A 19,551-nucleotide genomic window follows, 5' to 3' on the forward strand; every position below is an offset into this window, starting at 1 on the left:
GATCTCCGGTGCAATCTTTGATGAGGTGGCCCTCTTCCCCACACTTCCTGCAACTCCTCGACCTATCATGCTGGCTAGTGCATGCAGCATATATAATGGTATATTATACATCGTATATGGTATATTATACATAATAGTATATTACTTTAATTTTTTGTACTTGACTGTAAAACCCCTCTGAAGTTCATCCTAGCACCACGAAATTTGCAGTAATATAGGCTATAATAGAGAGCATGATCCTACCAAGCTTGGTGGAAATCGCACTATTACTAACAAAGTTATAATAGGTCAAATCTAATTTAGGATTTTGAATGCCAACATCACTTAGAAGTGGATATTTACACACAATATATGCATATATAACGTGCTATGTATCAATGGGGCCAATATACATTCAAATCATCATCATCATCAACGGCGCAACAACCGGTATCCGGTCTAGGCCTGCCTTAATAAGGAACTCCAGATATCCCGGTTTTGCGCCGAGGTCCACCAATTCGATATCCCTACAAGCTGTCTGGCGTCCTGACCCACGCCATCGCTCCATCTTAGGCAGGGTCTGCCTCGTCTTCTTTTCGTACCATAGATATTGCCCTTATAGACTTTCCGGGTGGGATCATCTTCATCCATATGGATTAAGTGACCCGCCCACCGTAACCTGTTGAGCCGGATTTTATCCACAACCGGAGGGTCATGGTATCGCTCATAGATTTCGTCATTGTGTAGGCTACGGAATCGTCCATCCTCATGTAGGGGGCCAAAAATTCTTCGGAGGATTCTTCTCTCGAACGCGGCCAAGAGTTCGCAATTTTTCTTGCTAAGAACCCAAGTTTCCGAGGAATACATGAGGACTGGCAAGATCATAGTCTTGTACAGTAAGAGTTTTGACCCTATGGTGAGACGTTTCGAACGGAACAGTCTTTGTAAGCTGAAATAGGCTCTGTTGGCTGACAACAACCGTGCGCGGATTTCATCATCGTAGTTGTTATCGGTTGTGATTTTCGACCCTAGATAGGAGAAATTGTCAACGGTCTCAAAGTTGTATTCTCCTATCCATCTTCTTGTTCGTGTTTGTGTTTGACCAGTGCGATTTGATGTTGTTGGTTGATTCGTTTTCGGTGCTGACGTTGCCACCATATATTTTGTCTTGCCTTCATTGATGTGCAGCCCAAGATCTCGCGCCGCCTGCTCGATCGATGAAGGCAGTTTGTACGTCTCGGGTGGTTCTTCCCATGATGTCGATATCTTCAGCATGGGCCAGTAGTTGGGTGGAGTGAAGAGGATCGTACCTCTTGCATTCACCTCAGCATCACGGATCACTTTCTCGAGGGCCAGGTTAAAGAGGACGCATGATAGGGCATCCCCTTGTCGTAGACCGTTGTTGATGTCGAATGGTCTTGAGAGTCATTCTGGTGCTTTTATCTGGCCTCGCACATTGGTCAGGGTCAGCCTAGTCAGTCTTATTAATTTCGTCGGGATACCGAATTCTCTCATGGCCGTGTACAGTTTTACCCTGGCTATGCTATCATAGGCAGCTTTAAAGTCGATGAACAGATGGTGCAACTGTTGTCCATATTCCAACAGTTTTTCCATCGCCTGCCGTAGAGAGAAAATCTGATCTGTTGCTGATTTGCCTGGAGTGAAGCCTCTTTGGTATGGGCCAATGATGTTCTGGGCGTATGGGGCTATCCGGCCTAGCAAGATAGTGGAGAATATCTTATAGATGGTTCTCAGCAACGTGATACCTCTATAATTGCTGCACTGTGTGATATCTCCCTTTTTATGTATGAGACAGATTATGCCTCGTTGCCAATCGTCAGGCATTGATTCGCTGTCCCATACCTTGAGCACAAGTTGATGAACCACTTGGTGTAACTGGTCGCCTCCATATTTAACCAATTCGGCTGTAATTCCATCGGCTCCTGGCGACTTATGATTTTTTAGCCGATGAATTGCACGGACTGTTTCTCCTAAACTTCGTGGTGGCGGTATTTGTCCGTCGTCTTCAGTTGGCGGGACCTCCAACTCGCCGATGTTCTGGTTGTTCAGTAGCTCATCAAAGTACTCAACCCATCGCTCTAATATGCCCATTCTGTCGGAAATCAGATTTCCCTCTTTGTCTCGGCAGGATGAGAATCGAGGTGTATAAGGCACCATCCTGCTGACTTGTTGGTAAAACTTCCGCGCCTGGTGCGGTTGCTCCCTGTGCTTTTCTAGTTCACAGACTTGTTGGTTCTCCCAGGCTTCCTTTTTCCGTCTGTGAAGTCGCTTCTGCTCTCGACGGAGTTCGTGATAAGTCTCTGCGCGTGCCCGCGTTCTTTGAGAATGCAACATTACTCGGTATGCGGCATTCTTCCGTTCCGTTGCTAGCTTACAGTCATCGTCATACCAGGCGTTCCGAATCCTTTTGCGGCTGGGGCCAAGTATATTTGTGGCCGTATCCATGATAACGTCCTTCAGGTGGTTGTGAAGATCATTAGTTGATGCTTCATCTCCAGGTCCTCTGTTGACTGCGGTTATTGCGGCATCCATTTCCCTCTTGTAGGTGTCGCGGAGGGTTGTGTTGTGGATGGCTTCAGTGTTCACTCTCACCTGATTGTCAGAGGGGATTCTAGGTGGTATTGTTATTCGAGCTCGGAGCACCATGCCAACGAGATAGTGATCCGAGTCTATATTGGCCCCCCTATATGTTCTGACATTCATCAAGGCTGAGAGGTGGCGGCGTTCGATCAACACGTGGTCAATTTGGTTGAAAGTGGTCCCATCTGGAGAGGCGCACGTATGTTTGTGGACCGCTTTCCGCGCAAACCAGGTACTTCCAACAACCATTTCGTGTGACCCTGCTAATTGAATAGTCCGCAGTCCGTTATCATTTATTTTTTCGTGTAAGCTATGGGAGCCAACGTATCGCCTGAATACGGGCTCCTTCCCTACTTGACTGTTAAAATTCCCAAGTATGATTTTGATATCATATCTGGGACAGGCTTCGAGGGTTTGTTCTACTGCCTCGTAGACTCTGCAGTCTCCTCTGTAGGGGCGTGAACGTTAATGATGTAAATCTCTAAACTTACCTCGCAAGCGCAGAGTGCATAGCCGTTCACTTATGTTTTCAAAGCCGATAACAGCAGGTTTCATTTTTTGGCTGACTAAGAAACCTACTTCGAGCACATGGTTTACTGGATGACCGCTATAATATATGGTGTAGTGGCTCTGCTCCAGGAAACCGGTCCCTGTCCATCATATCTCTTGCAACGCTGTTACATCCAGGGTATCGGCTAGCTGCTTATCAGCTTCATCTCTGTACAGGGAGCGCACGTTCCATGAGAAAATGCGCAAATCGTTATTCCTTTGTCGTTGCCGGGTCCGTCGTTTTAAAATCCGTCCTATCCCTGGCTCTTGTTGTGGCTTCGTAACAAGTTGTTTTCCGTGTAGGGTTGTCAGCCCTACCTAACCCCCAACCTGGAGGACCAGTTGGTACAATTTGTCCCGTTTTTAGGCGCGGGAGACTCGCCTTCATCCTTCTCCGTCTGCAGCTTTTCGTCAACAAAGAGCTCCCAGCGGTCACCACGTGGAGGTGGAGATAGGGTTTGGTAGTAGAGCTGTTGGTGTTGGTTCAGCAGGCATTTCCCAGGTTTTATGCTCCATCGTGGGTACCAATCCACGTTTCGCCCCGGGACCTATACTACCCTTTGACCACCATTACATTCAAATGTATTTATAAAAGGAATACACAAAAGCTTTTATACCTGAAGCGTTCCTTCCGGTTTCCCGACTTGTCCCTGGTAAAGACGGAAGAGAAGGTTCTAACGGGCAAGATTTGGCCTCGTTTCCGCCGGGCATTTCGGCCGTAGTTAGATTTTCAGTTCCTCTCATTAACGGAGTTGCTGCACTTCTGTGTGAAGTGGTAGGATCCCCTACCACGACAAGGTGGTGTCCGAGTGGGAGATAAGGACAGGATTTGAAAGATTAATGAATTTTATCATGCAATAAAAATACTGCGACCTTTGGCAGCTTACTCGAAAATCCCTAATCAGGAAGCGTGCATGCAATTTTTCTGACTATTTTTATTGTTCATAATCCGGATGATTGTAAATATCGACAATGACATATTTGTTTTTTTGTCATTCACTATGCGCTCTACTCCACAAATTACGGAAATCCAGGGTACACTCTCGAATCTGCCCGAGAACATGGGAATCCAATTATCTGATCATATTTCATACATGAATAACAATCTCATGCTATGGCGGACCGAATTTCCTCATCTATTGACTTGAAATTCATGGGAACTCATTGAGGACAAATTGCATGTCAGAGCGGAGCAAATGGAGCAGAGTTGTTTCCGCTGCCAACTCAGCACAAGTCGCCATCGCTCATGATTTGAGGTAATAAGGATGAATTCGTTCGCCCAGAAACACCATCAGCAAAAGGCGAAGTTAGACATAAAAGCGGATCAATTACGGGAAATAAATGAAGTTGTTTGGTCGTGCATTACTTGCACTATCAGACTACGAGCGCACTGGAGCCCCACTAATGTAATACTTCCATCATACCCATATTTGGAGGCCCATATGGATTTATTGAAACTGAAATATGCTCAATCAATATTCATGAGTCCTTTGGTTTTATATTCAGCCTTGGTGGAACTATCAACCATTTACCCACTTCTCGAGGCATAAATGAATTGTCTTTTGAATACGCAATAAAAGTGGCATGTGCCAGAAAAATAAAATCTCGGATTCCCCTCCACCGAGAACCACAGATCCCCCTAATCGTCTTAATAACCACGGTAAGCTCTTCCACCTAACTATACCAAAACAAGAGTTTAGAGAAGTATTTGCCTCCTGTTTGCCGTCACCTTGGGAGGAAAACGATAAAATCCTCGAAAAGAGCAATAGAATCCATCAAGCGTCATATATACCGTAAATCCTCCTAAGCGATTTTCAGGAGATGATTAAATATTTTATGGGGGATCCCGCTGTTCCTTGAGCAGCCCCTATTAAATTGGCTGTCATCAGGTACATTTATTAGCTTGTGGGGATGTTCCGAGTCCCACGCAATTTACTTCTAGATGATGTATCACTTTTGCGGTGTAACTAGCATCATATCTCATTCACCATGTGGTTTTCTGGGCAATTTAATCAGCACTACTCTAACAAGCAGTTTATCTTGATCTTACCGGGAATCGGAGGCAATCATCAACTATTCTGTCAGTCCTCGTTGATTAATTTCCTCGTCGCAAGGAATATTTACTAAATTTTTCGGTTTTGAAAATTATGTAAGATTAAGAAGAAAAACAAGTGTGGAAGTCGACAGCTGGACGCTTAGATATGAAAGGTTTTGCATATCTCTTATATAAAAATATTTGAGTGAACATTTGCACCATTTGCAGCTACTTCGTAATGCATATGCTCATATTACAATATATCACACTATTCATTTCAGCCACTTCAGTACGAAGCCTAGACACCATACAGTGGTAGCTTCAAGATTTTTCTTATTTTTGGGTTGGTAGCATTTAAGAATGAGTTCGTGAGAGAAATTATCACTTTCCCCTTTCGCATCAAATGTCAAACCAGTGGCAAACTTTGGAAAGTGCTGGTGGTGACCTTTCATTTGACACCTCACATGACTATGTTTAATGAAAAAAATACACTCCTTTTTGCATGTATGCATAAGTTTAATCGTACTGTGCGGGGCTGCCAAATCCCCATCGGGCGCATCCCCCCGTGCGCATAAGGGAAAGCTTGGTTGATGCGGATGAACATGCAGTTGTAGACATTTGAAGGTGTGCTTGCCTGAACATGTTTTTGTGGAGGTCAGGTAGGTGAGAGAAAAATACCCACCCGGGGGTAAAAATGGCTATGCGAAAGACATTCAGAGCAAAAAACCCATAAGGAGGAAGAAAGGGGAATAAATCTTACGGACTGCAATGCCTCGGTGGTGGACTACTTGGCCACTGTGGAATCTAATACTACAAGTAGCCTGGAGAACGGCATCGCTCCCGAGAACGTCTGTTCCAGGAACACAGAATGATGCGTCATTGATTACTTATTCATCAGGCCACAAGGGTGTGACTACACCTCTTCGGAAAATCTTGCAGGAACTAGTGCTATCCATTTATGAGGAGCTCGATATTCCCGCGATCTCCACCGAAGTTAACGTCAGCAGTGGGAAAACTATGCAGAGAGAATAGTGTCAGGATACGGACGAATCATCGTTCGCCCTACTCGAAGGATAAAAACAGAGTTGCCCGAATTTATAAAAGACAAACGTAGTGTGCACCAGACCATCAAAAACATGATAAGAGTCATTTGTACACGGTATAACAATGCCAAGGATGAAAAATGTCTCTAAGAAGGCAAATGTCATTAAGGCAACAAAAGTGACGCTCCCTCAAAATCCGAAGGGTGCTAAACCTCGATGATGCGTCATAGATTTTGACAATTTTGACTCACTATAATGCTATGAGTAATGGTGTGATTTTCACCCAGTTTGGTAGTGTCATGTTCTGTGCAAAAGTTGGTGATTCTAGAATAAACCAGCCAAATTTGAAAAAAATTACTTATAATAAATATCGATGAAGTAACTGTCCCCTTTCAAACCGCCGCACTCCTCCGGTTTGCCAAAACTGATATCGGCTGCGGATAGGACTAATCGAGGCCTTCAATTTGATATCCTACATGTATATATTCTATGAAAAATGTATGCGTTTAAACTCCATGTGGAATGATTTATAGATCCCACCTTTCTACCAAATTTCGTACCACAAATCGATTTTAATAAGGATCTGTTTTACGTAAAACCTTAAAAGGATTATCTGATATGCACAGATATCCTCAAGAAGATCAAACCCGATCCAGAACCATGGAGCGTCAGCTGAATCAAACGTTTCTTAATAGGAGATTTGATGCTGATTTTGAAGGAGGAGAAGGTAAGCCGGCTGAAATTTTTCTCGACAGGAAGGAGAAGTCGTTAGAGGAAAAGGCGCAAGTATGGACCAAAATGCTGTAGTTTGTGAAACAATGTAAAGACACTAGTGAAGTCATTACCGAGGTGGATATCCTCGAAGCCCTAGAAAAACACTTGGAACCACTCGATTTGCAAGAGCCCGCAATCGGAGAACTCATGGACATGGATGGATTCATTCATAGAAATGCTATTGGGAAACTATCTACAAACCTAGCTTCAAAAAATGTAGCACAAATGATGAGACGAATAATGAGAGTAAGTGAGCTGCCATGTAGAGGCAGCAAGGCGGTCCAACTATTGTTGAAACGATGAAAAGGTGCATGCATGCAAGCTGCATGTGTCCGAGCAAAAAGGATTTGCCAGCGATCTAGAGGAAGACTAGGCTTAGACGAAAAACGGGAAATATACGCGAACCTTCAAAGTAGGCTGACGCACCCTATTCGGACCAGCAAGCGGGAATACTTCAAGAAATTTTGCGTGGAGACAGACCAAAAGCTCTGACTTTTCATAGGAAAAGGATGACAATCAGTATTCATGGCCACATCATCACTTAGAATCAAATACCTCGGGGATTTTAATTCCAGTTTCAATTCCATTGAACACCTGAACAATGCCTGTGAAAAAGCGGCAGATATCAGCTTATTGTTAGCACCACCCGCAGATTGCCTCGTTCAACCCTATTATTCGCGACACCAATCTGGGAGGAAGCACTAAGGTGTAAGAGTAATTGGAGGAGGGTAAACATGACTAACCACTTAGTGGCGTTAAGAGTCTGCAGCGCTTTCAAGGTAGTCTCAGGGAAGGTAAATTGTGTTATTGCGGTAATGATCCCGATGGACCCTATCTGTACGAAAAAAAGGACAATGAACCTACCTGAAAAGGCGACTGCAGCACGACGGTAGTCGGAGGAAAAGTGGTAGTAACGGTGGGATAACTCGTAGAAGGATCGCTTGATCCTCACACTGATTCCCTATATTGAAGAGTGGATACAGCGATCATAAACGGCGAAGGTGGAGGCCCCATCTTCAAACTTGAAAGAAACGCGAGGCAGTCACCCCCACCTCTTTCAAATTCGATGGCAATGACAAAGGGTGCCTATCCCCCCCCCAACCTTTAAAAAATTATGGCCCCTCAAATGGAAGTTTTTTTCATATCATCATGGTGAAGTTTGGATTTTCATCCTGAGAAGGTGCGGAGGATGTGTACAAGAAAGTGGCAGGTTTTCCTTTTTAATTCCGTTAAGGGATTGCAGCAGTTACCGCCCTTCAAAAGCAACGGCGCCTCAAAGTGTCAAAATGATAGGGTTGAATTGTGAATCCTATTCCCGAAGGGTAAAGGAGGGTATGAAAGGAACATTTGAACGACCAACGATTTTTCAATGGCGTTTGAGGGAGAGGATCTTCTGTTTTTCTTTTCATACCCTCCTTTCAATCTGTGTGAATGGGGTTTTATGTAAAATTCTACGGTTTTGACGAGAAAATAGCCCCATAGTACTATGGCTTTTTGAGGAGAAATGACGACCGCAATTCCTTAACGGTATTAGAAAGGAGAGCTTCTCTGTTTTTTCTGCTTAATCTCTTCATCCTCCTCCACTTATAGGACAGGGTTGACAATCGAAAGTTTACCATGATGATATCGAAGAAACATCAGTTTTGAGGCCATAACCTCGTATAAAAGGGAGTGACCACCAAGCAGTTTTATTGGTTTTTAAGATAGGAGATCCTCCTCTCCCCATAAACTTCTCAACTCGTCCAAGGATTGGGTTGAAAATTTGCCTTTTCCCATTTCATTAAAACCTCTATTCTTAAAGAATCTATATTATCCGCCCAAGCCATTGTGGGGTGGTCAAAGGGTAGTACACGATGGAGCATAAAACCTGGGAAACGCCTGCTGAACCAACACCAACAGTTCTACTACCAAACCCTATCTCCGCTTCCGCGTGGTGATCGCTGGGAGTTCTTTCTTCTTGGAAAACTGCAGATGGAGAAGGATGAAGGCGAGTCTCCCGCGCAAAAAAAGGGACAAAATGTACCAACTGGTCCTCCAAGTTGAGGGTTGGGTAGGGCTGACAATCCTAGCCACGGAAGGAGCCTCGGATAGAATGGATTTTATAACGACGAACCCGGGAACGACAACGGATTAACGATTTGCGCATTTTCTCATGAACGTGCGCCAGCCAACAGAGATCCTGGAGATGAAGCATCAAAAAATGATCTTTACAAACAGCTGAAGAACGCTATTACTGATACGGCCACAAAGATATTTGGTCCCGGTCGCAAGAAAAGTCGGAACGGCTGGATTGACGATGAATTGAAGCTAGCAACGGAACGGAAGAATGCTGCACACCGATTAGTGTTGCATTCTCAGGCTAGGCCGGATAGCCCCATACGCCCAGAACATCATTGACCCATACCAAAGAGCCTTCACTCCAGTCAAATCAGTAAAAGATCAGATTTTCTCTCTGCGGTAACCGATAGAAAAACTGTTGGAATATGGACATCAGTTGCACCATCTTCTCATCGACTTTAAAGCCGCTTATGATAAAACTGTACCCGGCCATGAGAGAATTCGGTATCCCAACGAAATTGATAAGACTGACTAGGCTGTACCTGACCAATGTGCAAGGCCAGTTAAGTCCTTGGGGTTTTCACGTAGGTACCTGTCGTGGAGACTTAATCCTACGGTCATCTTAAGACACGGATTGATTTTGGGGCCACAATCAGAGCCCCACTGTGACAAGCAACAACGGTACCAGTCTATGCAAGTGGCTTAGCATTCATACCGGTGGATGCAAGACCTACCTAAATCTCTACCGAACTAAGGAGTACGGCACCCGTGTTGAAACGCAACACCACGTCGAGGCCCGAAGGTCTCTTCTCACTTGAGCATCACCAACAACCCCCATGAAGCTCCCACTAGGGGACCAATCGCAAAAGCCGAGCTGTGCTCATATACGACAGGAATTCTCCCGAAGTATATGAGGCCAGGGGCTACCCCGGTTCCCATGATACCAGTGTGGCGCGGCAGGATCTGCAGCATTCGAAATTTATTTCGGATGTTGCGGATGCGGACGGGTAGATGGCGCTGAACGTGGAAACTCTCCACTCACGCGTTTTCAGAACGCACCGGGGAAGTGGAGAGCCAGCGGTAAAAAAGTGCCGTTGGTTGGGACAGTAAGGACCGCATGGAAATAAGTCGGTCTCTTCTGTTCCCAACCGCGAGGCAGAACACTTCAGCGCGAGTAATATAAAAAAATATTATAATCAAAAAAAGGCTCCATCGGTCAGTCTCCTAGAAGTGCGGGAAAAGTCTATTACTAAAGTTGTTCGTTATTTTCTTATACCGTTTTTGATATTAAGACTGAATGTACAGAGACTGAATTGGAAGTGTTATTTCATTGATTTGATATTATATCTAGGCATAAATATGTTGACATTTAAAATTTTCATTTACTAAACCAGTATACCCCTGGTAAGATTTCGTGGCCGAAGCCACTTTAGATGAGTCCCCGTGCAGACTCGGGTCTGATCGCCCTAATTAAGCCTTGGAGCATTCGCCTACTGCATCACGGTCGGCAAGTCAATGCGATACAGCGTTTCCCGGGTTCATGGGAAGAACAGCCCGATATGTACAGTCTACCTTCATCCAGATCGAGCAGACGGCGCGAGATCCTGGTATGCACATTAATGAAGACAAGACGAAGTACATGGTGGCAACGTCAGCGCCAAAACCAAAAGAACGAACAACATCGAATCGCACTGGTCAAACGAAAACAATGAAGATAGGAGACTACAACTTTGAGATCCTTGAAAATTTCTCCTATCTACTTTCTCCTATCGCACGGTTGTTGGCAGCTAACAGAGTCTATTTCAGCTTACAAAAACTATTTCACTCGAAACGTCTCACTAAAGTTCTTACTGTACAAGACAATGATTTTGCAAGTTCTCATGTATTTTTCGGAGACTTGGGTTCTTAGGAAGAAAAATTGCGAACTCTTGGCCGCATTCGAGAGAAGAATCCTCCCAAGAATTTTTGGACCTCTACATGAGGATGGACCATTCCGTAGCCTACATGAAATCTATGAGCGGCTCAATAGGTTACGATGGGCGGTTCATTTAATCCGTATGGATGAGGATGACCCAGACCGGAAAGTCTATAAGGACAATATCTATGGTAGAAAAGGAAAACGAGGCAGATGATGAAGCCATTGCGAACATTCCAACGACCCCGTAATTTTCCTCTAATTTTCAAGGTGAGTGGTAATTTCACTTTCAATGCGATAATCAATTCGATGTGATGTCGAGACATTTTATCTACTACTTCCAATTTGGTGCAAACCCTGTCCCCCGGGGAACCCTTCCCCACTTAAAAACAGAGAAATATTTTTGCGAAAATTTTAGACAGTGAATTTTAGTTTTTCCTGTTCACTTCTTAGTGGATTATAGGATATCGGCACAGTCCGACTGTGCGTCAGTTTCACTATCATCACACTTAACGCAGTGCAAGTGATACGCTCACACAGCGAGAAAAATACGAGGCGAACACAGACAAGCAATAATGACTGGGGTTCTTGCTATGCATTTCAATAAAACAAATCCTAGGACTAGTGCTGATTGGAAAATGGGTATCGGTCAGTTTGAACCCAATTGACTTTATAGTAAGCGCTCATTTCGAAAAACGTTTCACCAATGGTGACACGGTGGTAGCAGTGGAAACCCAGAAACTGCTCACCATTATCGTTACGGTCTCCAATACCGTCTTTCCTCATCACATTTTCGAGCGAGATGTTGTCAGAGCCCACCTAGGCGTTTAGATCAGCTATTACTAGTACAATGTCACTTTCAGGAATTCTCTTCTGGATTGCATACGATCGCTCCTAGAATATTTTCTTATTCTCTGATCCGGACGTGTTAAAACGTGGCGAGAGAGGCTCAACCCTGTCTGCGGAGTCAACATCTAAATGACTATATGAAACCCTCCATGGGGTGGTACTGGAAAACGCAGTACTTACTATGGCCTGCTGATCGTGACGCAGTAGACGGATGTCTTAAGGCGTCGCAATCCGCTAAAAGCAGGCATAATGTTACGGGAATTTCGACACGGGTTAGATTAAAATACTATTATGCTATATGTCTTGGCTTCATTTGGTCCTATGAATACGAATCAAGCTTTGCTTGGAACATGCTGAACCAATAGCGCAATTAAAATTGGGGGTTTGAGAGGAACTTGCTTATTTGTTTACACAAGGTGCGCATATTGTTCCTTGCGGGGCGTGTTCGTTCCATTGAACGCTGCAAGGGTGAGTTTCGACATGCCTTGGATATTTCAAGTACGTCACTACACACGGTATCCAAGCATGCCAAGCATGTCACAATGACCTATAGTTACTGAAAGACGGTTCATCGGTTTAGCAGTGGACGGAGTAGGCCGTTGTAGTTTAAAGTCTAAAAGAATTGAAAGCATGATTGCACCGGCTTAAAAGGAGTCTATAGCGAACGTATATCTCGGGCTTGAGCATTCATCGAGGAATGTTTTGTATGCGTTCAACGATGGAGTTAGATTCGAGGTGGCCCTGGTGTTAACTAAGTCAATCTGCTAGAGTTCAACCCCCGGTGAGGGTTTCGTAAGGGCGGACTATTCGAGAAATTTTCAATTTGGCTTACGAAAAAGAACGCCGTCCCTTTGAAATGGAAGTTTGTCAACACATGGCTTAGGCATTCTAAAACCACTTGCAGTAGACATAAGGAGCTTACGTCGTTAAGCTTTGCTAAATATAACAGCACAGGGTCTCAAGAGTACTGTCTGGTAAGGCATCATCTAATCTACCTTAACTGCAACATGCCTAGCTCGTAACGCTGGAATTCAAGCGTAAGTTGGGAAGCCTTTGATACCATTATTGAGGAGTGTACGCAAAAAACAAATCCGACTAATGTCTTCATATGAATGTCAAAGTCGTTACCATTAAATCCGTCCTTATTAGAGGCATAGATAACGTTTCTATAACAAGCAAGTTTTCAAATATGCAGGTTGCTAGCTGATAGATTAAGTAAACCAGAGAAGTATCCAGTCTATATGGTTTATTGTTAGGAATCTCTAAAAAAGTAGAATAGGCTGAGAATGAGGGGAGAAGAGCCTCATATCTACTTTCCAAAACGCATTAAAAAGTGTCCCTTTTACCCTATATCCTAAATATCCTTTGCATTGAAACAGTGGAGAAAATTGTGGACAACTACATTTAAACTAACGTTCTAATATGTAATCACTTATATCCATGCAAACATGCTTTCCGGGCAGGACGATCAACTGCACCTCTTCTTTATCAGGTATTGGATGTATTACGCCATTCAGAGTATACCATAGGAAAAGGGCTGTGTGCACTTTTCAGTATCTAAGATGGTTTCGGTACATACCTACAGAAATACAGAATGCTGTAACCTGCAAGAGAGTCAGCAACATCTGATGGGCAATGTATTGGAAAACAGATCAGCAGGAGTGCCAACAGGTTCCAATTCTATTGTAATGATCACAATCTATGGTTGCCAGGAGAAGCTACTACCAGTTCGGAATACAGTAGGTGGCGAATTGGGGGAGGTTACAAATATTCGAATAAAGTTCCGAGGTTAAGAACCCTATGCAACAGACTCCAGTTGGGAATGAGAACTATTAGTAGCTGGTATAGTAGGGCTGGGCTGAGCATCACATCAGCTAAGATCGCCATAGTACCATCCACTTGGAAGGGCAAGCTTGATTACCTAAGGCAAGATAACAAGATCAAAAGGTACTCTGGAAGGCTTACGTTGTGAATATATTAGGAGTTGTCATGGTTTGCGTCCATCACGGGGAAGAAAAGGGGTTAATCCGAAAATACTACGATCTAGATACTAGTAGAGCGCGGTACTGGTTTACTATCAGCAACTGAATATTGATGTGCCAATGGGTTCCTCAAAGAGGAGAGAAGGCGCAGGGGCTCAGGTGCTTCAGGTGGAAATATAGAGAGGTATTACTACGGAGAGGAGGACAAAGGTTGCCCTCCTAACCAAGTTATGCGGCTATAAAGGCTTTCAGGTCCAAATAACAGGTGAAATCCAAAGAGCAAAATGCTTGGCTTCCAGAGTATAGTCCGAATACCCTAAGTACCAAGCCATATTGGGCTATGATAATTACAGGATGGAAGGAAGAAGAACGGCCAAAGGAACTATACTGGGGATATATGAATCAATGTGCTTGTTTACAAAAAAAAAAAAAAAATCATGGGTCAGTCTAGACTACGCTACACCTTGTAGAAGTTGAGGATACCTCCTGCCACGGCCTGCAGATTCTTTTGGGAGGGTGATGGAAGCTCACATATATTCTGGAATGAATCGAAATGTACCTGACACTAGCATTAAGTGTCAAACAAACATCTTGCCTACTTAAAAAATATACAGGGGGTTTGGTGATATTGAGAGTGTGCGTCCCAGCATATCTAGGGAAGCTGCATAAAATTGAAGTACAATATCTGGGAACTACAACCACCTTCGCGAGAGTGCCAAATGTAATTTATTCCCCGCGGGATTTTAGTCTCCGGCTATTTCCGCGGAGCGACCCGTCTTGTCAAACATTAGGGTGTCACACTTGTTTTGTGGGATGCAGCGATCAGTTAAAACTTACATGTCATAAGGAAAATTACCTGTCGTTCATATTGAAAAGATCTATGATCAGCCTATGCTAATATGGTCCGGATAAAACAGCAGAGCATCCTTCAAATCACCAACGCGAACACTGATTCCTTGAAGAACTCTTAGGTACTAATAGGAATTTGTCTCCTGTTTAGATGGACCACTTTGCGGATGGTTTGGATTCAACATTCATCCAAACCAAGAAAATTACATACAGGAGGAGCAAATCGGGTTTCTACGTGGCCCGGAATGTAATTGTAAATCCGGAAGTTAGGTGCGAGGTAGCTAATTGACGCGTGTGTCTGTGACGTCTGGATGGTTTTTTTTGGGTGTATTTTCTCATCTCATAGTTCACATACTTTAATTTTTCACGTGTAAGTGATTGATGACCGTCGAATGTGCGGAATGATGTTTTTCTACTATACAAATTTGAGCAATGCGCCGGGAAGTGAATTTTCTATATGTAGTTTTCTTGTTTTAAACCAAATTCTTTCCGAATACCACAACTGAATCTGTCAACTATACGTAGCAGATTTCTAAGATGGTCATCAGTACTAGCATATAGCTTGTTTAATGCACATCAAGTATATCTGCGTGCACAAAATATTTGATTGCAAAACCGGGCATCGTTTAGTAACCGTGTAATGACGTGCAAAACCAAGAAGGATTCAATAAATTTTTCCTGAAGATGCTTCAACGTATGCGAATGGACTTTTGTTAAGGTTAACCCTCACAACCCACCCGAATAGTCTTTTGCTTTCGTTGTCAAAAGTCGCACCGTTTGGACGCTCTCTTTGGATTCTTCCAGTGGTTGGAAAACACTCCACAAGTTCATCGTCTACATTGAATTCTGAAAACATTTGTAGTAGCTTTCTCTGTACCATTGCAACCCACTGCAAACAACAGAAAGCTTCTGTATTCACAATTTCAACTACAGATGTCATAGTTCGGGTAAACACTTTGTACTTTATTTTGCACCCGTCCCCAGACACTACCAGTGTTAATTTGAATCAGCCTCGCAAGGAGTCTTCCTTTTCTTTTTGACCTCTCAAACCAATAACACCAAAGCGAATCTTCTGACCAAGCAATTTGACCACCGTAACTGCAGCATAACATACTAATGACTGTAGTTGCAGGAACAACATATCAGCACACAGTTGAGATTTCATAGGTGGTAGGTGCAGAGGATCCATTTCTGAAAATTCTACGCATGCACTTAGGAATTCGCTTCTGAGGGCCCCCTCGATTCTTGGCCTTGTGTTATTGCGATTAATGAAGCAGTGATAGTTTGAAATTGCCTCATAATCAGGCGCGCGTATTGTGCTTCATTTCTCCAGTGGACATCATCTGTTGTCAACACGAACTTGTTGTATTGTTCGCAACAGATTGTGCACTTTGTTCCTAACTGTTACAGATGGTAAAACCTTCCTCAGTGGCTAATCTGGGGCGCTGTGGGGAACTAAAAACAATGTATTCCGTTTCGCTCTTTAATGAAGTGCTCTAACACATTTCAAAGGCTAGATCCAACTCCATCGTTGCAGAAACAATTATTATTATAACGAAATGTAGATTTTCCCAGTGGAAAATAATATCTACTGTGCAACCGAAAACTCTTGGTTTGGAAATTAACAATTAGCTCTGCCTTCATTAGGATACGCTAACATAACATTACGAGTTACTTGCGCGCAGATGACCTAATTACAGAAAGGCCTTACTTACAGAACGAAATTTACATAATGTCCCTTCAAGTAAAACGTCCAATTTATTAACCTCAGCACCATATTCAAATCTCTTTTAATCAAAGCAATTTGCTACCGAATTCATCTTGCGTCTTCCAACTAATTATAATAAGGGAAAAAGCAATTTCCCCGGCTTTAAATTTCCGAAGGAACCTTCCCGAAAATCATTTCTCTTCCGACTGAAGAGAAAAGTGACAAAAAGATACAATAACAATTTCGGCCAGGAATTTTCTTCTTGTCTGTTATAACTTGACGCGCTAAAATAAATGGTTCATACTCGGTGCGTAAAAACTTAATCTCCGCTCGGAAGAATTCGGCAGCGACCTAAGCAAAATCTTGTCCAGTTCAAGTTTACTTCTCATTTGTCCTGGCAAACAACATTTTCCGGAGTGGATCGGAACAAAAAACCCTTCAGAAATTACCATGCAAAACGTCACAGTCTCCACGTAAACGCAACAGAAACAGGAACAAAAACAACCAGGACAACAATAACGACACAAATTAAACTTTGCTGGAATGAAGCCCGGGAAAAAAGGAGAGATCTGTTTACTTCTCATTAAAATTAATTACAAGGGTTTTAATGACGTCTAAAGTGAATTATGAACCCACAAATGCATTCGTTCGGGAGGATGTCCGCTTTTGCAAATGCTGAGCAATTGGGTTTTTTTCTCCGGGAGGATCCTCGCTAGGTGAATGCTGACGGCTGACGTTGAAGATTTTATCCATTACAATATAAACCAACAAACACTGGGTTATTTGGATTGTTCATTTGCTTCTAATCGAAGCGGAAGGAGTAAGCATATCCTAGCCATCTCTGCCGGTATAGCTGATAATGCTGGCTAGTAGTCAACGCAGACGTTGCTTTTATTCAAGACCGACTAACAATCAGATACTCCTTTGCAGTCCCAACAGAATATCAATGGGGAATTCTCTGTGTATCTAAATCTGCTAATGGCCTGATAATGCAGCATATTTAGTATTGCTTTGTAGGGATACTCCGAATTCCAACCAAAACCCTTAGGAAATGAAGCGAATTATCCACAAACACGAACGGTTCTCCATACGCTTCCTGAACGTTTCGAACAGAACCTGATATGAAGTACATACCAATTGATTTCACAGGCTCCATCCGACACGACACCTGAAGTACTTGATGTCGGTGCTAGGATAGCACACTTGTGTCATTAATTATTCTATAAAGGAACCACTTTGCCAGTAACACAACCTCTTGTAATTCTATCGGGGATGCACTTGTAGCCAATTATTAAATTAGCAATTGGAGATGAACGAAGTGATTGACGAGCATATGACTCTGTTAGGAATTAGGCTGATACTCAATACGTAGAATGGTACTTGGGGAGTACGACTGATATCACCCATCTGCAGAAGTAATTGAATATATCTGACTTGTGTTTTAACGCCATTGAACCAATCAAGATATTACGTTCCAGACAACAATGAGAACTGTATTTGCCACATATCGAATTTCGTCGATTGGACTTTATTTTCATGATTCTGTGGAGACTTTCCTATGGACGGTAGGACATACTTCATATATGCTTCGTAAATTTAAAAGCTATGACCCCAGATGTATAATGAGGGGATCCAATTGGTATTAGTGCTTTTTCTAGAGTGGTGATACATGTGTAGATGTGGATGCCAGGTCCAATTTTATATGTGAATGCCTGGTCCGCTTATTTAGACAACCTTTCTAGATTAAACAAAATAGTGAAGACGATACTCCAGAAAGGGTTGTTATATATTTCTTTAGAAGCTTGGTCCACTCGTGCCGGCGGCTCGAATTAGAATAACAGAGGTCCACGCGCCGGACTCGTGTGAGGCCGCCAGCCGTGTCGGCGGCTACATCACTCCTCCCGCAGTTGAAACCATATCCCGCCAATGGAGTTACCGGTCGAACCTGACGCTTTGCAGTTGTTTGTTTAGAGTGTTTTCCAGAGACCCTCGACAAGCAGACCCATTTGAGCCAAGCCCCAAAACTTTTATGGGAATCTCTAATGGTGCAGTGGCCTCCCACTAGCGTCCATCCTAATGAGGACCTGCGAGCATATCTCAATGCCCCTGAGGGTGTCCACCTCCGGCGTTGCCTATCGGGAAAGGGCAGTCGGCCGCAGTTTCGATACCGTATCCCCGAGCAGGCGCAAAATGCTGGAGTCGCTTAACTCTGCTCTGATATCCAGCACAGGTTCGGCACGAAGGCACAGATCCTTCCCGTATGCCATCTAGCTAGCGGGGAACTCATCTCGGTAAACTTTGCAAAGGACAGGGGGGGGGGCTGAACAACAAATATCGTGACCACGGCGGATCGTCGCGTTCCAGCATCCCGACTGCGGATAATATGCAGTGGTCCTGTAACATTTGAAACCAAGGAATTTGCCAAACTTTGAGAAAAGAGTAGACTCAAACTCCATTTCCTGCTCCCTGATGATTATGGCTGGTATATCAAAGCCAGGGATCCATTTTTGACAGAGGGCCTCGGTGTGTGATTGCGCCGTAACGTCAGTCGGAGGTGTTGCTTCAGGCCACCGCGTAAACCTGTCGATGATTGTGAGGCAATACTTGTATCCGTGCAAGCCTCGCAAGGGGTCAATTATGTCAAGGTGGATGGTGTGGAAGCGCTTGGTCGACTGAGGGAATACGCCTACTTCCTTTTTGGGCGGGGATTGTGACATCCAGGGTTCCAGACAAAGCGTCCGTAGTGTAGCATCAGCAAGCTGTTGTTTGACCATTTTAAACGCTCGGATGGCCTCAATAGACCACGCAACCTCGCTGGAGTCTTTAGTTTGATATGCAGCCGTGGGCAAGAAACGACGATAAAAATTCATCATGTCTAAGAACCTTCGCAGATTCTTCACCGTGGTTGGCAGGAAACCTCAACCTTATCTGGGTCTGGTTAAATTCCGTCAGGGGTAATCACGCAGCCGAGAAATTTCACCTGCTTCTGTGGGGAATTGCATTTTTCCACGTTTAGAACGAGCGCGGCCTCAAGGAGACGTTGAAAAAGCACTCGAGATGATTCAAATGCTCAGATTTGGAGGAAGAGGCGACCAAAACATTATCCATGTAAACGAAACAGAAGTTTAAGTTTATAGGACAGAGTGGATGAATCTCTGACGCGTCTGCGCAGTGTTGAACAGGCCCAAAGTCATTCTGGTGAATTCGAA

The 19,551-nt window shown here is 43.8% G+C and overlaps 1 pseudogene; it reads left to right on the top strand.

Moving 5' to 3' along the window:
• Positions 1-6,867: 6,867 nt before the first annotated feature.
• LOC119646195 overlaps positions 6,868-19,551 on the top strand; it is a 132,138-nt pseudogene continuing 119,454 nt past the window's right edge.

This window comes from Hermetia illucens, chromosome 1 (genome assembly GCF_905115235.1).
Source record: "Hermetia illucens chromosome 1, iHerIll2.2.curated.20191125, whole genome shotgun sequence".
NCBI lineage: Eukaryota > Metazoa > Arthropoda > Insecta > Diptera > Stratiomyidae > Hermetia > Hermetia illucens.